This window comes from Podarcis bocagei (assembly GCF_964188305.1).
Source record: "Podarcis bocagei genome assembly, chromosome: 14".
NCBI lineage: Eukaryota > Metazoa > Chordata > Lepidosauria > Squamata > Lacertidae > Podarcis > Podarcis bocagei.
In genome coordinates this window covers 23,792,070-23,812,274 of record NC_138139.1, presented here as the reverse complement: position 1 = coordinate 23,812,274, position 20,205 = coordinate 23,792,070, and the positions used below count along the sequence as shown (strand labels likewise).

General features: G+C 44.7%; 1 long non-coding RNA gene across 1 annotated transcript in view; it reads right to left on the bottom strand.

The window, feature by feature from the left end:
- Positions 1-19,918, bottom strand: part of LOC308573912 — a 33,276-nt gene extending 13,358 nt beyond the window's left edge. Inside the window, exon 1 of the long non-coding RNA XR_014002223.1 lies at positions 19,839-19,918. This is a non-coding gene — a long non-coding RNA (uncharacterized lncRNA). The remainder of the gene's footprint in view (positions 1-19,838) is intronic.
- Between the last annotated feature and the right edge of the window lie 287 nt (positions 19,919-20,205).

The window sequence follows — 20,205 nt, the reverse complement described above, 5'->3', positions numbered from 1 at the left end:
TCCCCGCAACGGGGTGAGCTCCCGTTGCTCGGTCCCTGCTCCTGCCAACCTAGCAGTTCGAAAGCACGTCAAAGTGCAAGTAGATAAATAGGTACCGCTCTGGCAGGAAGCTAAACAGCATTTCCGTGAGCTGCTCTGGTTTGCCAAAAGTGGCTTAGTCATGCTGGCCACATGACCCGGAAGCTGTATGCCGGCTCCCTCGGCCAATAAAGCGAGATGAGCGCCGCAACTCCCAAGTCGGTCATGACTGGACCCTTTACCTTTGCCTTTATACTTAGTCCTTGGCCCACAGAAGTATCCAAATGCATCATGTTACTGTGTAAATTAGTGGCTTCCATTCATATGATTTCCATCTGTAATGATCTAAATCAACAGTCACCAGCCTGGTGCCCAGGCAAACCATCATGCCCATCAATACTTCCTATGGTGCCTGCAAATGGTCTCAGCAAATACCCTGTTAAAAACCGCCCACTGTTAGCTCTTTCTGCTCACTTTCTGTTTGCACAGGTTCAGGATCTTCTGCATTGAAGATGCCCTTGTAAACATGCCCATGTTTCACTGGAATTTTATGTGGCCTCCCAATCTCTAGACAGGAGAGGTGCAAAGAGCTTCTCTCTGTGAGCAAGTGGGGGGGGGAGTGACTGATGTAGGTTCCTTTTTCCCAATGATGAGTGGGGTCGTGCCCACACAGTTTTGTGGTCCTTTCTCTTTTCCTCCTCTTTTAGATGTGGCAGCCATTTTGTGTTGCTGCTGTTGTTGTTACAATGGTGCCTCGCAAGACGAAAAGAATCCGTTCTGTGATTCTCTTCGTCTAGCGGTTTTTTCGTCTTGCGAAGCAAGCCTATTGACGGATTAGCGGATTAGCGCTATTAGCGGCTTTTAGCGGCTTATCGACTTATCGGATCAGCTGATAAGCGGCTTAGCGGATTAGAAAAAGGGGGAGGAGGGGGAAAAACCCGCAGGAACTCGCAAGACATTTTCGTCTTGCGAAGCAAGCCCATAGGAGATTCGTTTTGCAAAGCACCTCCAAAACGGAAAACTCTTTCGTCTAGCGAGTTTTCCGTCTTGCGAGGCATTCGTCTTGCGGGGCACCACTGTACTAAACACACTCCGCAGCAACTTCCCCCCCTCCAACTTGCATTTTCTCTATAATTCCAAATGTTCGCTAGAGACAAATGATGGCTGCCTCCTGTCCTAAAGGGCCTTGGACCAGAATAGCAGAAAAATCACTTCTTCCTGAATAATCCTGCCACCTCCTTAAGATAACCATCTGAGACCCTCCTCTAGTACCATTCCCACATTCTGAGATTAAGTGGGTGAGAAAATAAAATGGAGGAAAGGAGACTGCTGCACGATACTGAGGGACTTGTAATTTTGTTTTATTTGCATATCTTGCTAGGGTTACTTTTGGTTCACCACATTTCTCTGATGAACCTAGGGACGTCTATTATTATTATTATTATTATTATTATTATTATTATTATTAATTTGTGCCCATCTGACTGGGTTGCCCTAGCCACTCTGGGTGGCTTCCAACACATATAAAAACATAATAAAACATTAAACATTAAAAAACCTTCCCTATACAGGGCTGCCTTCAGATGTCTTCTAAAGGTTGCATAGTTACTTATATCTTTGGCTCGGGGGTCACATAATTCCATACCCCCTCCAACATTTCTCCAATGAAAATAGGGACATCCTAAGGAAAGTGGAACATTCTGGGATCTGGTCCGAAACCAGGACAGCTTCTGTAAATCCAAAACTGTCCCTAGAAAATAGGGACACTTGGAGGGTCTGTCTGTATGATACGGATGCAGAATAAATTCAATTTGGTTCACTTTTTAATGCAAACCTACCTAATTCACACTTCTTGAATCAAAAACATAGCTAGTCTTTGAAATCTTCATTTCTGCATATTTTGCACTGCAATCCTCCATCCGAACAATGTGCAGAAAAATGCATATCTTTGGGGAAATTGTGCATCAAACTGATGTGGAAATGTGGCGAGTTGAGACTGGAAAACTAAGGAACTGAAATTGATAGAAACATTCAGCCCTAGTTAGAAATTGTGCTGTGAAGAGTTAACAATCTCTTGGCATTAAATAAGTGATGGGTTGGAGTGCAGCCAACGTTTTGTGCTATATTGAATGGTGTTATGGCTAATGGATAAAACAATAGAACGGAACTGCTTTTGTTATCTGGTCAAGTCAAGCCTCATGCTGCCAGTTGCTGTCTGTCTGTCTGTCAGTCTATCTATCTATCATGTATCTATCTATCATCTGTCTCCAACTTTCTATCACACTATAGTGTGACTACAGTAATGCCATAAAAAAATGAGAAGAGCCCTACTGTGTTTCACACAGATGCCTGTGGGAAGCATACAAACAGGACCTGAGTGCAGCAGCCCTCTACCCACTGCACAGAGGTAAGGACTGTATAAGATAAAGGGTGGACCCAGGGGTGGACCTTGGTAATGTGGCACCTTGTGTGAGCCCAAAATTTGACACACACCCTTGCGCTGCTTTCCCAAAACCGCCTAAGCAAGGTGTCAGGCTTTGGAAAGGAGGCAAAAGACTCTGGCGAGTTCCTAGAGACCTCCTATCTCCTTTCCAAAGCTGGATAATCATTAACTAGGCTTTAGGAAAGAAGAGGGAAGACTCTAGGACCCTGTCAGGGCTGTCATACCTCCTTTTGGATGCAAGGGCCTACTGGGCTTTGGGAAGGAGGTGGGAAGGCACCCTCACGGCTCGGCACCCTGTGCGGGGGAGCCATCACACTCTTGTGGGGCTATGCAAAAAAATGCATTCATGCTCCTCAGTGGCTTGAGACAGTGGAAGCTATTGAATCACTGGCCTCAACAGATGAGGATCCTGTGGTCAGGAGGTAGACCAGGCATAGGCAAACTCATCCCTCCATATGTTTTGGGACTACAACTCCCATCATCCCTAGCTAACAGGACCAGTGGTCAGGGATGATGGGAATTGTAGTCCCAAAACATCTGGAGGGATGAGTTTGCCTATGGCTGAGGTAGACCGTGTCTCCGTTCAGAGCACAGAGAGATGCCATGCACCCCTCCTTGCTCTCTGCAATCTCCAAGCCCTTCCTCTGCACATACTTTGCCCATCAAAACAACAAGCCTCTTGCTACCATAATAATTAGTACTAATCTGAAAGGAGGCCCTTTTGGCACTGTCAATATATCCCCTCTGATGTCATGGACTGGTTGCACATGAAGAAACGGTGGGAGGAACCAGCTAGGGAACCACCAAGGCAAGAAGGTTCAGAGCCTGGGGGAGCAGTGGTGGGAGGACGATGAGTGATCATAGGGAGAAGAGGGAGAAGACTGGGAAGGGGAGGTGTCAGAAGCTGAAGGGGCAACAGGTCTCAGTACATTGGGAGAGTCTGGGGCAGAGAGAAGTTCAGAAACAAGAGGCAGAAGGTGAAGCAGGCAAGTGGAAGGAGGGAGGTCAAGAGGCAGAGATGAGTCAAGCTAGTGAAGAGTCATGGGTGCCCCCCCCCCCAGTGTGACAAGTTCCCTCCCCAACCAGGAGAGGGATGAAATAGGTGGAGCAAAGACAGGCTGCACACAGGCGCAGTCTCCAATTGTTTGGAAGAAGCCCTGGAGCAGTAGAGACATATATGGCTGTAGAGAGACAGGTACCTTTAGTCTTGGCAACTGATTTTATGGAGTGGGACCTACAGAACATGAGCTGCTGTGTTCATTAGGCTATCTGTGAAGGTCATTTTTTTCTAATAGTTATCTCCAGCTTTGAACTATGTGATTTACTGAGTGGCTTACTCTGCAGCACCTCAACAGTACTTTCCTCCTTTCAACAATATTTGTGTGATTGTTGCCCTTGCCATTGTGGGTCCTTAGAACCATCAGATAGCCAAACTGATGCCACACAGCTCATTACAGAATCCACAATAAACTAGGATTACCCACATGACTACTGTCTAGAAACACTGCCCTCCCTCTCAACTGGCTTTATGTAATCATGTTATCACATAACCAAGTCTAATTCACCTTGTTGCATCATGACATCATTCTGTTCCACTTGGGATCCCCAGTTGGATAGGTCTGCCCATGTGACTATGCCTAAGAACACTTGCTATGTAGATCGGGGTGGGAATGTGGTGCAGGGACGGACTTTGGTTTTTCAAATTACAGTGGCACCCTGCATGAAGCCAAAATTCAACACCACCACCACCTCTCATCTTATTTTCTGTGTGTGCACTATGTCATAGTTGCAACGCCTTGCAGAAAGCCCCTCAAATCAGCTCCCAGTGCTAGGGAACCAGTCACACTGCCTTTAAATCCACCTCTGATGGCAGTGAAACAGCAGATTAGGGGAAAGATGGCAAAGGCATCGTTGGGGGAAAGCAGTTTAGCTGTTTCCCCATCCCTTCAACTTTGATTGGAAAACGGAACCTGGCGAGCATGCAGAACAACCCTCGTAATAATACTAATTTTGTATTTTAAAATCAACTGTGTGCAATCCACCCGCTTTCAGTGATTTGAGGACAAATGCAATTCAGAGCTTGGGGCTCGTACATTCATTTCTTCATGTATCCGTGCGAAAACACAGTGCATTGCTCCTGGGGCTAACATCTGCTCACATCCAGTGCCACAGGCAACTTTCATCTGTCTCCTTCCAAGTACTTGCAAATGAGGGCTTATCACAGCCCTAGTGGCATCCGTCCCAATGTGTGGCGTATTGAAAAACACTTCCATCCTCACCATCGTCCAAGCCCTTCACCTTGGCAATGTTTGGAAGTGCCCTGGGAGCATGGCCACAGAGTCTCTTCTCTCCCCTCTCCTTTCACCTCCCCCCCCCCACCCCCCAATCTGCAGTGCTTGCCTTGCCTTTGACGTCAGCTTTGAAATTGCTCGCTGTGATGTGCCGTGGCTTTGCTGTGTTCCCTTTCTAGTCATAATATTGGTTCAGCCGTAACCTCGGCACTTTGAGGTATAATTGTCCCTGACAAGAGGGTGAATCAATGGTGGAGGGTTGATAAGCATTACATACAGATGACAGAAGTCAGGACATATCGGATTACTGCTGTGAATATAATAAAAGAGAGACGAAACATGTTGGCGGCTCAAAGACAAGCCATTTCATAACTCTCTAGTGGGGCTATTATCTTCCATTTACTGCCACTGATAACCAGGTTGCCAATGGTCTCCATAGGATCCAGTTACAATCCATTTAACATGTTGCTTGCCAGGCACAGCCAGGGTGGGGAGGCGATATTGACAATGATTTTTAGCTTCTTTGATTAGTTTTAGGAGGGGAGTTAGATCTGCCTTGACCCAGCTTTTCGATGAGAAAAGGCACCAAGCAGGTAATGCTTTGAACTTTTTTGTGGGTTGGTGTGTGTTTGTGGGTATTAGCCTCTTAGGAGAACATAAACGAGCCCTGCTAGATCAGGCCAAAGGCCCAACTAGTCCAGCACCCTGACATCACAGTGGGTAACCAGTTGCCTATGGGAAGCCTGCAAGAAGGATGTCCGTGGAACAGTCTTCTCCTCCCCACTAGAGATTCCCAGCCACTGGTAAGGTAAAAAGCAAAAGGACTCCTGGACAGTTAAGTCCAGTCAAAGGCGACTATGGGGTGTGGCGCTCATCTTGCTTTCAGGCCAAGGGAGCTGGCGTTTGTCCACAGACAGCTTTTCGGGTCATGTGGGCAGCATGACTAAACCGCTTCTGGCGCAATGGAACATCATGACGGAAACCAGAGCGTGCATGGAAACGCTGCTTACCTTCCCGCCGCAGTGGTACCTATGTATCTACTTGCATTGGTGTGCTTTCGAGCTACTAGGTTGGCAGGAGCTAGGACAGAGCAACGGGTGCTCACCCCATCCCAGGGATTCAAACTGCCGTCCTTCTGATTGGCAAGCCCAAGAGGCTCAGTGGTTTAGACCACAGCGCCACCTGCGTCCCAGCAACTGGTACACTAAGGTAATCCTCAACTAGCTGGGCTGATTCAGCGTGTGGCAGCTTACTAGGTACTAAATCTGTGGTGTATTTACAATGCAGTCAAACCAACAATGCACGTTTGCTAGATAGACACATGATAAGCGCTGAAGTTCAGAGTTCTGTCAGTTTCCTAGAGAGGACTCCTGAGAGACACTACCACTGTGACCTGTCAGTGGGAGGGCATATCCATACATATAATTTCCTCACCTGGCCAGGGCACTTCCTCTTTGCTCCTTGACCTTTCACCTCATTCCAGCAATGTGAGAACATCTGCATGTCAGACACCATTTTAATCTGGGCTAAAGTATGTCTATGTAACTGGATGGCCATTTTAAGCCTGCCTGAACAAAGCTGCTGTATCTGTTGCTCTTCAACAAGTATGCTGAGTGAGTAAGTGCTATTTTTACTGTTTGCGTGGTTATTTTTTTATGTTGGAGAGACAGGGGAAATGCCACAAAAAATTAGTCTGCCTTAAAGCTTCCTGGATTACTTAAACCAAAAGGCTAAAACCAGCCTATCAAAGCTTCTCTTTTAAATGGTGAAGGGATGCACTCTGCTGAACTCACAAACATGAGGAAGGAAGGATAATACCTAGTATATCCTCTCCTAGCATCTAGCAAGAAAGAGTGTTCCCCAAACACTTCTCCCCCTCTCCAAATTATCCTCACAACAACTCTGTGAGGTAGCTTAGACTGAGAGACAGTGAGTGGCCCAAAGTCACACTCCTGATTCATGGCTGAGCAGGGATTTGAACCCAAGTCTCCCAGGTCCTGATCCAGCACTCTAATCATTACTCCACACTGGCTGTATATCCTAAAGACACAGCAGTCTCCACTGACCTTCATTCCAGGAAAACCAAACCTTAGAAAAATCACAGGAAGTCAGGGAGTCTCTTGCTGCTCAGAGATTTGGGTGCAAGCAGCCATTGGGAAGGGCCATAGCTCAGTGGTAGAGCATCTGCTTTCCATGCAGAAGGTCCTAGGTTCAATCCCTGGCATCTCCAGGTAGGGCAGAGAGAGACCCCTGCCTGATACTCTGCAGGACCACTGCCAGTCACTGTAGACAATACTGGACCAATGGTCTGACTGAGGAATAGGGCAGCTTCCTATGTTCCTAATGCATAGTATTCAGCACCATCAATGTGCGTTGCCACAAGGTGCTGGGTTTAGTCTGAGAGACAAGGGAAGGATGTTTATTGCTTTACACGAATCAGCTCTTTTGAGCCATTGTTGAAATGCTGAGCTTCTGAAAAGATGTGAGGTGCACACATTCATTCACAACATTCTTAAGTGTGGAAAACATGCATTCAGTCTCCTTCATGCAATTATGCCGACAGAAAGCAATGTTTTAAATACTACATCAGAAGAATCTTTATTTGCATCAGCCACTAGCCATAGCAATAAAATGTACTAAGGATAGAGGTAAAAACTTAACTATGCAAAATACATTCTGGAGGTTTACATCAATAATCAAATAATAGATCTTATTCTAATTACCCCTGCTAATTTTTTTCCAGTTTTTGCTGTCACTTGATTATCTTGATCTGCTAGAAAAAATAACACAGTAGCAAATGGTTGAGTGACCTGGTATGAATAGTAGTAGAGGGGCAATAGCCTCACTCCTCAAATCTTTATAAAGAGCACAATCTGAGCTACTGATTCAATACTGCCATCTCCACATGGACATAACCGGTTTTCCAGCGGAATATTTTGAAATTGACCCTCAAGTACAGCTGAAGGCAGCATATTTAATCTTGTGTAAGTGAAAGCGCATCTTTATTTTGGAATTGTTAAATTTTTCAAATAGGGTGCCAACATGTCAAAATGACTAGGTGCAAAATAATCATACCATACAGAAAGTCACAATATAAAATAGTGGTATGTAAGTAGGGAGTTCTCCACCCCTTTGTGAGACAGAAGTACCTGAAATTCCACTCCAGGGTTCACTGGAGTCTCTTAGGAGCTGATACTTTACCATGGTGTCAATCATCTTTCATATTGATAGGTTTCAAGTCTATATGTGGCCTATGTGAACAGCATGAGATCTTGTTTTCAAGTGTTTGGCTTCAGATAGATTTAACGCATTAGGCCTGAAAGTATGCATGCTTTGTTTTGCGGGAGATAGTACCTCCTTAGAATTATTCACCTCTGGTATACAGCCAGAGAAATAAAAAAAACCAACCCAATGTATCTTGTTCTCCAGCATTGCACAGAGAAATGCACAAAGAAATCTGGAAAGATCAGCTTCATCATGACGAAAATTTCCTGTTCTCTGTGTGAAATGAAACTTTAGACTCTACTAAAATTCTTCTGTGTAAGAAGCATGCTATCAAGGCAGGGAAGCTCGCCGCCTCCCCAGCTTCCGACAGATGAGGTGTTTTAGATCCAAGACAAAAGCCCTCGCCATCTTTCCTGGACTTGGGGATCAGAACCAGGCTCACACATGGGGCAGCGATCTGGAAACACTTGGCCACAGAAATGTGCTTGGGTGCAAGCCAGCCTCAGCCCTAGGCAAATTCCCACCATGTGCAAAGATTCCTAGCCAAAACTGCAATCTGTGCGAAGTGAGGAAGTATGAAGTGATGAGCCATTCCTGGGTCAGAGAGAACACGGACAAGGGAACATGCGAAAACACCCTCCCCAGCTAATTCGTTCCTTTATTTTTGTTTCCACTTGAGGAAGGTTTTGTTCACTTTCTGTTGGTTTCCTGATTGTAGCAGTTTACAAACTTTCTGCCAAGAAGCCCTGGTGATCAGTGAAAGCTTATCAGGAGTTCTCCGTGAGATAATTAGGAACAACGGACGGACATTTCTCATGGAATGCACACATACATGTGTGTGCATGCAGATGTATTCTAGGGCAAGTTTACACAAGACAATGGTTATGCCCCAGAGGCCTGTCAGGTACCTTGAGTGGGTGGTCTGAATAACACTAGGCTCAAAATCAACCAGGAATTACAACTTCAGAAATCCAATGCATTGTGCTCACTAAGTGCATATTTACCACCCCCATACACCCCCCCCAAAAAAATTTGACAACAACAATAGCAGCCAAGGCAAAACAAAAAAACCTACATTGCTGGCTGGAGAGTACTGATTTGTTTCTCTCTCTTTTTGCCAATTATTTTGATAAAAATTCCAAATTATTACAAATTGTTGCCAAATTAATACAATTTAATACAATTTTCCAAAACCGGTTTCCTACTACTCTCCTTACAAGATAAATTTGTTTCTTCCTTCTGTGTGTCCCAACTGTTGGGAACAACAACAAATTGACATTTCTCTCCCAAATAAGGCTACTGAGATGAAGAAACCAAGCCCAGAATGGGATTTTGCATGAAAGGACCGTGAGCTCAGTTCATAGCTGGTACTGGAAACAAATTTCCTGGCTCTGAATGTATGCATGAGCTACCCTGCTCTTTAATTCCAAGTGGTGCCGGGTGTAGGTTCATTCCAAATGTGTTCTAGATATTAGTAGATCTTTTGGTCATGATGAAAAACAAAGTACTATAGATCTGAAATCAGCCAGCTCCTGTTAAGAACATAAGAAGACCCCTGCTGGATCAGACCCAAGAGGGAGGTCCATCTAGGCTTCACTCTATTCCCACAGTGGCCAACCAGATGCCTGAGGGAAACCAGCAAGCAGGACTGAAGCCTTTCATAGGACAGAGGCTCCTCCTCTTCCCAGATGCTGCTTCTAGGGATGAAGTTAAGGCCTCACTCATTTCCTCAATCACATAATACCAGCAAAGTACTGGAAGAAGCAAAGATCACTAGTGTTGAAGCAATTGTTCTTCAACATCAACTTTGTTGGACTGGTCATGTTGTGCAGATGCCTGATTATCGTCTTCCAAAGCAACTACTCTTTTTTCAACTTAAGAATGGAAAGTGTAATGCCGGTGGACAACAAAAGAGGTTCAAAGATGCTCTCAAGGCAAATCTAAAAAAAAGTAGTATAACTGGGAAACACTGGCCTGCAAGCACTCCAATTGAAGAACAGCCTTTCCCAAAGGTGTCATGGGCTTTGAAGATGCTCGAACCCAGGACAAAAGGGAGGAACATGCTAAGAGGAAGGTACATCTGGCAAATCCTCACCATGATCAATTCCTACCCGGAAACCTATGTCCTCACTGTGGAGGACATGTGGATCCAGAACTGGCCTCCACAGCCACTTACGGACTCATTGTTAAAACCATGTTTATGGAAGACAATCTTACTCGGCTACGAATGATTGCCAAAGAAGAAGATTCATTCATTCATTCATTCATTTATTCATTCATTCATTCATTCATTCATTCATTCACAAGATTTCTTCCTTACTCTTCACCATAGGGTCCCAGGGTGGGTTACAGTAGTATAGTATGCAATGAAAAAACCGGATAAAAATTTTCAGCTGCAAAGCAAGTACAACCATTCTATATGGAACAGAAGATTATAAATTCAATAAAACAAATTTGTCAAAGACCAGGAGCTATGATGCAATATTCTCTTAACAATCTCTTCTGCCTGGTAAGTACCAGTACAAGAGCCCTCCTCAAAGAAATGTGAACTTTCAGAACACATCCCAGGATACTCTCCAAAGTGTGTGGCTTCCCTCCATGGTACACTTGCATTGCAGTAGAGCTGGTAGGCCAGACACTGGTCTCCCTGCTCAGTTGGCCACTTGAGTAGGTGGGTGGTGCCACACACCTGTCCATCACCTAACATCACCCTAGCAGCAGGTGGTCCTTCTTTTTTCCTTTGTAGTGCAGCTTGAGCACAGCTGATCCCAGAGAGCATCCTGTCTCTGTCGATAAGCTGATTGAAAGTGACAGCAAGTCTCCCTTGCTAAGGAGTGTTAAGGCTCATGATTGCTCATTGGCAGCTGTGCCTCTACCTGCCCGACATCTGAAGTCACTTATTATGTCAGGTGTAGGGTAGGAGGTGGGATCTGGTTTGGGGGAAATGGTTCACAGGTCAAATTGGGACCCATGTCTGGCCTGATTAAGCCCAAAGGACAGATGTTCCCCACATACTGTATAACACACTGCAGTAATCAAACCAATAGGATACTGGAGCACAGATGATCTTCTGTGCTACAGAGATCCCAAGAGCCTCAAGTGATAGAAATGGAACCAGAAGTACCCTCAAGCTGCACATCTGCTTCTTCCAAGGGAGTGTAACCCCATCAAGATCAGGAAACCTCCCACCCATCTGGTCTGGGGAACCAGCCACTCACAGTAGCTCAGTCTTATCTGGACTGAGCTTCAGTATGTTGGCTCTCATCGTCTATTACTGAGGCAAGTCCAGCACATCCATTGCCACACCTGCAGATGTAAAGGAGGAGAGCTGTGTGTCCTCAGCATATTGCCGATAACGTACTCCAAAACTCTGGATGAGCCCACTCAGTAGTTTCATGTAGATGTTGAACAGCATAGGAGATACAACACAAAGGAACCCCACACTGAAGGCTCCATGGGTGTGAAGAGCACATCCCAAGCATCACCCTATGGATATGACCATCCAATGCAATGCCACCCACCTGCAACTCAGACAGTCGCTCCAGAAGGGTACTATGGTCGATGGTATCAAAAGTTATTGAGAGGTCAAGGAGAATTAACAAGGGTGTATTTTCCCTGTCTCTCTCCTAGCAGAGGTCAAGCAAGGCAGTTTCTGTGCCAAAACCTGGACCTAAATGCCACCAATACCCTGACCATTGTGCCCTCCACAACCATGGGCAGGAAAAGGGTGAACATGGATGGAGATGGATGCCAATTACCTTGAACACCAGTACCCTTCCCTGAATTCAGAGTATTCCCCCTGGGCTTCATTTCCAGAGGGGAAGGGGTTCCATAAACTGTTCCCTGCTCCGCCTCCATTCTATGCTAACCAACTAGGCACACTGTATGAATGCTAAGGAAGCCCTTCCCCAGTCATGACCTCACAATGACCATCCAGATACCTGTGGGAAACCTACTAGCAGGACCTGAGCACAAGAGTGTTCTGACCTCCTGCAGTTTCCAGCAATGGGTGGGTATTCAGAATCATTACTGCCTCTCAACAGTGAAGACAGAACATAGGATAGTGGCCATTGATAGCCTTATCTCCCACCCCCCGGTGAATTTTATCCAGATTTCTTCTAAAGTCATCCAAGTTGGTGGAGTAAATGCCATAGTTTAAGTTAGTTAAACTAAGTTTGCTTACCATAGTTAAATAAGTTGAACTTAGTTTTCCATAGTTAATGCCCTGTTGGCTTTTAGATATCAAGAAGGTTCTACTACTGCAGCCTCACCTCTCTCCCATCTCCCACTAGGCATCAGGAGCTGACCTCCCTAGAACCAACTTCCCTGGCATTGGAGGTATGTCTTCTAGAGACCCAGGTCATGCCACCTTCTGCCAGTGCTGGGCTTGTTGCTTCGGCAACCATGGCAGTGGTACCACTCTTCAGTGGTCATGGCCATCCTTCCTGGAATTTTGTAAAATTATTATTTGTTCAGTTTACGAGTCACCTAATTAAAGCAAATATATATTCTCCAAGCAACACACACAGTAAAACAGTCAAAATTAAAACAAGCCACACAAAAACTCAATAAAACTGTAAATCAATGCAACCAACCCAGCCATAAATCCAGGCACAAATCAAAAGCCCAGCAACCAATCCAGCAAATTGTATCCATGCCTGATTGCTGAGATCTTGGGAGGGAGTCTCAGTTCATGGACCCCAATGGCTCAGCTTCACAGCTTATCTCCACTGGGAGCCATGTGTTCCGTACTGTGGGTCGGACTCCTCTGAGTTTTTGGGAGAACAGCAGGTTACAGAATGTACTAAATTGCTTAAAATCAAAGGTCGTTTTAGTAGGTTTTTCATTTAATTTAGTTTTTTCTTTTATCCTACTCTTCAGCCAAAAAGTGGGGGAAAGGCTCTTGGAATAGCTTACAAATGACAATCTGTAAAGACAAAACACAAAAGGGAAATGGATTGGGAGGGAGAAGGAAATAAGTAAACACACTGTATTGGATACCAACTGCGCAGAATTCTCCTGGGCTGGCAAGAGTTAAAATGAGCAAAACACAGGCTGCTCCACTCAGAAAGCCATTTTCTTAATTATTTTAGTTTAACACTCAAGTCAGGGTGTGCAGAGGTGGGAATTCATGTGTAATCTAAAACCCCCTGACATGGGGACAGCATCAGGCTGAGAAAACATTAGTGGTACGATTTCCATTACATTAAAAATTATTCCTATTAGGCCAGCCCTGTGGGCATTACATTCTGTCCGCTCCCTTCCACTGTTACATCAGTTGATGTCATTATCATGCTTTAGGAGTATAACGTTACCGTTTTATCACAGAAACCTTAAACACTTACATCCAAAGCACCGAATCGAGTTATTACCCGAGATGACCAAATCTCAGTCTATTATCATTTGATATTTTTTTTTCCATTTAAAGAACAGTGACAAACACCGGCGACTCCATTTTATTTAACATGAGAGGGAGATGGATGTGGTTTAGAGATGCATGAAGCTTGCAAAGGTGTGAGACAGTGGGCTGTATCAAGTTTTAAATCAGAGCATACCCATGGAAATCAATGGACAAGACTAACTTGAGCCCATGGATTTCAATGGGTCTGCTCTGAGCACGATTTGGTTAGATGCAATGTTGTGATTTCTGTTAAGGATGTAGATGTGCCAGAATTCACTTAAAGCAGCAATAAGAGATGTGCATTCATACACATCTTGCTGGGCACATCAACAATTGGGGTTGAGATATTTCCCCTACCCCCCAAAAAAAGGATGTATTCCTTTAAAAAAAACCGCTATCAAGTGCTTCCTTGACTGCTGGAGAATGTCAGTCCTCCTGGAAAGGCCATGGCTCAGTGGAAGATCATCTGGTTTGCATGTATAAGATCCCACATTCAATCTCTGGCATCTCCTTTTAGGGCTAGGAATGCCCCCTGCCTGAAACCCTGGATAACTTCTGGGTTCTCCAGTGTACACCAGAGATGGAATGGGGAAACTGTTGCCCTCCAAGATTGGATTCCAACTCCCATCAGCCTCAGCCTGCATGATCAATGGTCATGGATGATGGGAGTTGAAGGCTAAACACATCTGGAGGGTCACAAATCTCCCATCCCTGGTGCAGACAATACGGAGCTAGATGGACCAATGGTTTGACTTGGTGTGGGGTGAGTAAGAAGGAAAATGATAGAGGTTTATGTATGGCATGGAGAAAGTGGCTAGAGAAAAATTCTTCTCCTTCTCTCTTAGCAATAGAACAGCCCATGAAGTTAAATATTGGAAAATTTGGGACAGGTAAACAGAAACACCACACAGTTAAACTATGGAACTCACTCCCATGGCAGGCAGTGCTGGCCACCAACTTGGATGGCTTCCAAAGAAGACAGGACAATGCATGGAGGAGGAGGCTATCAGTGGTCACCAGCCATGATGGATATGCTCTGTCTCCACAGTTGGAGGCAGCAATGCTTCTGAATACCAGTTGTTGGAAACGAAGTTTGTTCTGGGTATAAGCTTTCATGTGCATGGTATCTGAAGAGTTGTGCATGCACACGAAGGCTTATACCCAGAACACATTTAGTTGGTCTCTAAGGTGCTGGCACTGTGGGTTAAACCACAGAGCCTAGGACTTGCCGATCAGAAGGTCAGAGGTTTGAATCCCCGTGATGGGGTGAGCTCCTGTTGCTCGGTCCCTGCTCCTGCCAAACTAGCAGCTCGAAAGCACCTCAAAGTGCAAGTAGATAAATAGGTACCACTTCGGCGGAAAGGTAAACGGCGTTTCCGTGCGCTGCTCTGGTTCACCAGAAGCAGCTTAGACATGCTGGCCACATGACCCGGAAGCTGTACGCCGGCTCCCTCAGCCAATAAAGCGAGATGAGCGCCACAACCCCAGAGTCGGCCACGACTGGACCTAATGGTCAGGCGTCTCTTTACCTGTATAAGGTGCTACTGGATAATTTTTTAATCTTTTAATTTTTATTTATTTCATTTATGAATATTTATTCTATATTTGAGACCTTAAAATTCTTATAACAACCCCCCGTTTGAGGCTATAATTTTATTTTAAATTGTTGCCCCACCCAACAACCTGATGTCAACTCTTCCCTGATGTTATAACTGGATGTGTTTATGTAACCCTGAAGAGACTTGTATGTTGGGCCTCTTAAGGCTATTGCAAGTATAATAGTGCACATAGCTGGACATAGGATACTGTATCCTATAAAATAATCTTGTTTTGTTCTGTTGTTAAATTACTTGCGACATTCTAACACTTTGTGAGAAGCCTTCTCTCCCTTTTTTTTAAAAAAAAATGAGGGTTTATGCTTTACGCTTAGCAGGAAGGTCCATTTAAAATGAAATATGTAGTTGTTTTGCTTCTGTTTCTTTGTGTTCTCGGGTGTCAAAGATAGCCCTGCTCCTCCAGTATGCCACAGCAACATTCCCCAGTATGAATCTCTTCTTGGGCTTTCGTTGACCATAAGCAATATCCCACATGGCTAGGTTGCCCATCTTTAGGGATAAACTATGGCTTTGGTCTTGCACTCAAGGGGTGAGTTGCTCTTCTTAGAGGTTCACCTATCCTGTTTGAAGGGAAAGATGGTCAGGACGCAGGCCTGTTATAGCTTATGGGGTTGAGGAGGCTCACCTGTCCTGAGTCTACTCCAGCTGAGGAATCAACAACTCCTCCCCAAGCTAGTAAGCCCCACCTGGACTATGGGTCCTTGCCTTCCTTTGCTCCAAATGGACAGCTGTTAGTTCTGGAATCCTGGGATCCTGTTGATTGTGGAAAAGCAGTGCTAGAACTGGTCCCTGAAAGAGCTTGCAAGATCTCTCCCAAATCTCAAGAGATATTTTGCTCTCCTAGACATCTCTCAACAAACCTGAACAAAAGTGTGCAGGAACCTTTAAAGACTTTCAACTGTGTCTATTCATAAATGCACACATGTCTAAATATATAAACCATATGTCTAAAATAGTACAAAAGAGCAATCCTGAAGCCATTCTGACTCTCCCAATGACCTCAAATATTCCTCTGCAGTAAGGGAGGCAAATGGGGAAAGCCTTCCCATGGTCTTTTCACTTACAAATGCTGTCTTAAGGGCATAGTTGTGTATGAATATACAACTGGCTAGGACGCAGGCCTCCTATGATGCATGTATGATGATTTTGGGGTGGTCTTTGGCTAAGGGGGCTGGGCAATGTAAAGTCTTTAAAGGTTCCCGCACACTTTTGTTCAGGGTCTCTCCCTCCTTGGAGGGATGAGAGGGAACTCTGTTGCAACAGAAAAATAAATATCTGCCTTGCTTTCCACTGTATCCTGTCTCCATCCATTCTTCTCTGACCGATCATGGACTTAGGGAACTCAGAGTCCCATTGGGGAGTTGGGCAGCAAAAGCCAAACTATTTTTTACATCACTACCACTAATGCAAACTTGAAATGTTTCTCTCCTACTGCAATTCCAACACCTCTCCTTTTAAAAAAAAATCCTGTGATCAAGTCCTTATTTCATTGCAACAAAATGGACTCCTCTTCTAGAATTCCTCATTGTGTTGGGTTCACTGGAGTCCACACACCATCTCAGAAAGGTGGCAAATGAACCAATCATGTTCTGGCACGTGCACAGAGTCTCTCTAGCAACAAAGATGACAGCTTTGTAACAGCAGCAGCTGCTTAATCGGGGAGTGGGGGGGATACATGCTCTCATCTGAAGAGTAATGCATGATGGAGCCCTATTCATTACCTGTTTGCAAAGAGTAATACACAAATGCGCAATGAAGTCAGACACCTTACATGCATAAGTTAAGAAGTTTTTGGAAGTGGGGGGGGGGGACTTTTAATAGTAATGCCTCATCTCTAAATTGCCACAGTCCCATCTCTCGCAGTTTGAGGTTGGGAAGAAATGGTTCCTTTCTGCATGTAGAATGGCAGTGGGGAAAACACCTCAACCCCTACGTGTTGGATAACAGTGTTTCCGCCAGGAACTTGTTCAATGAAAAAAGTGGCACATTTTGAAATTTACAGTCTGAAGTAGCCCTATTCATAGGAAACAAAGGGGAGCCCTGCAATATCAGACCAAAGGCCCATTCAGTCCCATATTCTGTTCTCAAAGTGGCCAAGCAGATGCTTCTGGAAAGCCTGCAAGTGGGACATGAGTGGAGCAGCAATTCTCCCCACTTGTGGCTTCCAGCCACTAACATTCCAAGGAAATCCTGTGTCCTAAGTCCATGGGAGTTGTTGTAGTTTATAAGAACATAAGAAGAGCCTGCTGGATGAGGCCAAAGACCCATCTAGACCAGCATTCTGTTCCGGGGGCAGATCTATACTATGAAACTAATGAAGCTTAAGCTTCAGGATCCCTAATCTCAGAGGTGCCCCAGGAGCAACTTTAGCCCACGTTGCTTTACAAAAATGGGTCGAATTTAGTTTTGACTAAAGTGCAAGCATAAGGGACGCGGGTGGCGCTGTGGGTTAAACCACAGAGCCTAGGACTTGCCGATCGGAAGGTCGGCGGTTCGAATCCCCGCGACGGGGTGAGCTCCCGTTGCTCGGTCCCTGCTCCTGCCAACCTAGCAGTTCGAAAGCACCTCAAAGTGCAAGTAGATAAATAGGTACCACTCCAGTGGGAAGGTAAACGGTGTTCCCATGCGCTGCTCTGGTTCACCAGAAGCGGCTTAGTCATGCTGGCCACATGACCCGGAAGCTGTACGCAGTCTCCCTCAGCCAATAAAGTGAGATGAGCGCCGCAACCCCAGAGTCGGTCACGACTGGACCTAACGGTCAGGGGTCCCTTTACCTTTTAAAGTGCAAGCATACGCAATTGTCTTTAATATAATGCTTTTGTGTCTGCTGTTTTCAGGAATATGTTCAATTTTACACACACTTTCCCCACACTTCCACCATGATGCATGACGCCGTGTGCATTTATCACTTTTGGTTCCTCTTCATTTCCCACCCTTAAGTTCAATTCTCCAAATTGTCAGTTTCCTTTTTAAAAAAAAAAAAATATTATGCAATTTTGCATAATATATCCTGTCCCCTCCCCCAGTCTACATCATTTTTGCTAATATATTCATTTTTATGCACACTGTTCCCTAATACATGCATTTTTTTTCTCCTAAAGGTTGGTTGGAGAACCGCAGCACAAAATTTCAGTAAGAGTGGATCTGGAAGGACAGCTGTGCTTTGGTTCCCCAGAAAGTTTGACATTGCTAACATTTGGTGCTTAAAATCCAATTTCTCCTTCGTCCAGACTTGGAACTGTCCATCAACAGCACTTCGAGAGCAGACTGAAAGGCCCAAAGGTCAGTTGGTCACCGCCTTCCTTAGTATGGCGAGGAGTCTTGCATTTCTATCCTGATGATCACAGTTATTTCTAAATGTGCATCTATACATATAAATTAGCATCACATATACAGTGGTACCTCGGGTTAAGTACTTAATTCATTCCGGAGGTCCGTTCTTAACCTGAAACTGTACTTAACCTGAAGACCACTTAAGCTAATGGGGCCTCCTGCTGCTGCCGCACGGCCAGAGCACAATTTCTGTTCTCATCCTGAAGCAAAGTTCTTAACCTGAAGCACTATTTCTGGGTTAGCGGAGTCTGTAACCTGAAGCATATGTAACCTGAAGCGTATGTAACCCGAGGTACCACTGTACATTCTCATTTGTCCTCTGTTTTCACCAGGCCAAGATGGTACCCTCTGATCGCTTCCCTTGTGCCTTTCCCTTGGAAAAGAAATTAAAGAAGTGCTAAGTGTGGCTGCTTAGCAAAAACGTTTCAAAAGGGGGAAAGGGTGGCACATCCATGGCAGCTTCCTCAGGTTTACATAAATCACTGTTCACTTGCCCACGAGAAATATAGCAAGTGAGGCTGGATGGAAATAGATTCTGCAGTGACATTAGTTAATCTGAAATAATCCACTTTATTAAATGATAGTAATGTAGTAATGGCCATCACTGTATAAGCAATAAAGCTAAATTACATGGTAACTTGCATTAGCTCCTTGACATTTTATCCTGATTAATGTACAATTAATGTGTCACCTAATACTATACATGTGTTTGTCGATGGACAGATGGGTTAAATTTCACTGCACACATGCATTCCCACCCATTCATCACTCATGCTCTTTCTCTTCATCTAAAAAGGAGATTTCATTTTCTTCTAGCAGCAATGGAGGGACGGCACGGTAGCCCCTTCTCATAACATTTAGGCAGGTTTGCTTGTATCATTTTGCTGCCTTTCTCCGACTTGTGTGCAATGTGATATAGTGGTTAGAGTGCTGGGCTAAAACCTTGGGAGATCTGGGTTCAAATGCCCATTCAGCCATGAAGTTCAATGGAGGGACATTGGACCAACAACTGCCTCTCATCTTAGCCTACTTTGCAGGTTGTTGGGAAGATAAAATGACAAGGGGGGAAGAACCACGTGAATCACCTTGAGTTCATTGGAGAAAACGGTGGATCAGCAATGCAACAAACAAACAAGCAAACAAATTCATCCTACGAGCTACTAGGAACAGAGAGAGGCATTTATTGTCATGCCAATTTGCCAGATTAGTACTTCCCAAGCCAATAACTTTAAGGCCCTAAAAAACGAAAAAGGTATTGCTGTTTTTAATCTGTGCTTTGTTGATAATCATTTTAATATGTACACTGATTAAGAGGTCTATACGTTTCCTCCTAAATAATATATATAATATACTGACCGAAAAGTGCATATGCTCTGATTTACGCAATTCTTAAGCTCTAAAATTTAAGCACATTATATTTTATAATTATTATTTTTAAATGTTGTAAGCCGCCTTGAATCCCAACTCATAATAGTAGTGATAATATGCATCATAATAGGGAAATGGCTTGCCTCATCAAGTTCTCTGATATCAGGCTGACATCCCAGAGGCTGAGTTCAGAAGGTGCTTCTTCCATTCCTAGGCAAACAGCTTAGTCATTTCCCATGTGTGCGTCTAGGACGGAGGGTGGGGGTTTTATTTTCTTCAAAAGAAATTCATTGCGTAATGCCTCATGGTCTATTTCCAGCATTGGCTGAAAGATTTGGATCAGCAGGTGAAGCTAGCGGGCACTAGCTACGTGCATGGAAAACTACATTTGATCTTGGCTTGGAAAACCTAAGGGAGGAGCTGTAGCTCAGTGGTAGACCAGCTGCTCTGTGTTTGATCCCCAACATCTCCAGCCAAGGCTGGGAAACATCTCCAGCTTGAAACCCTGGA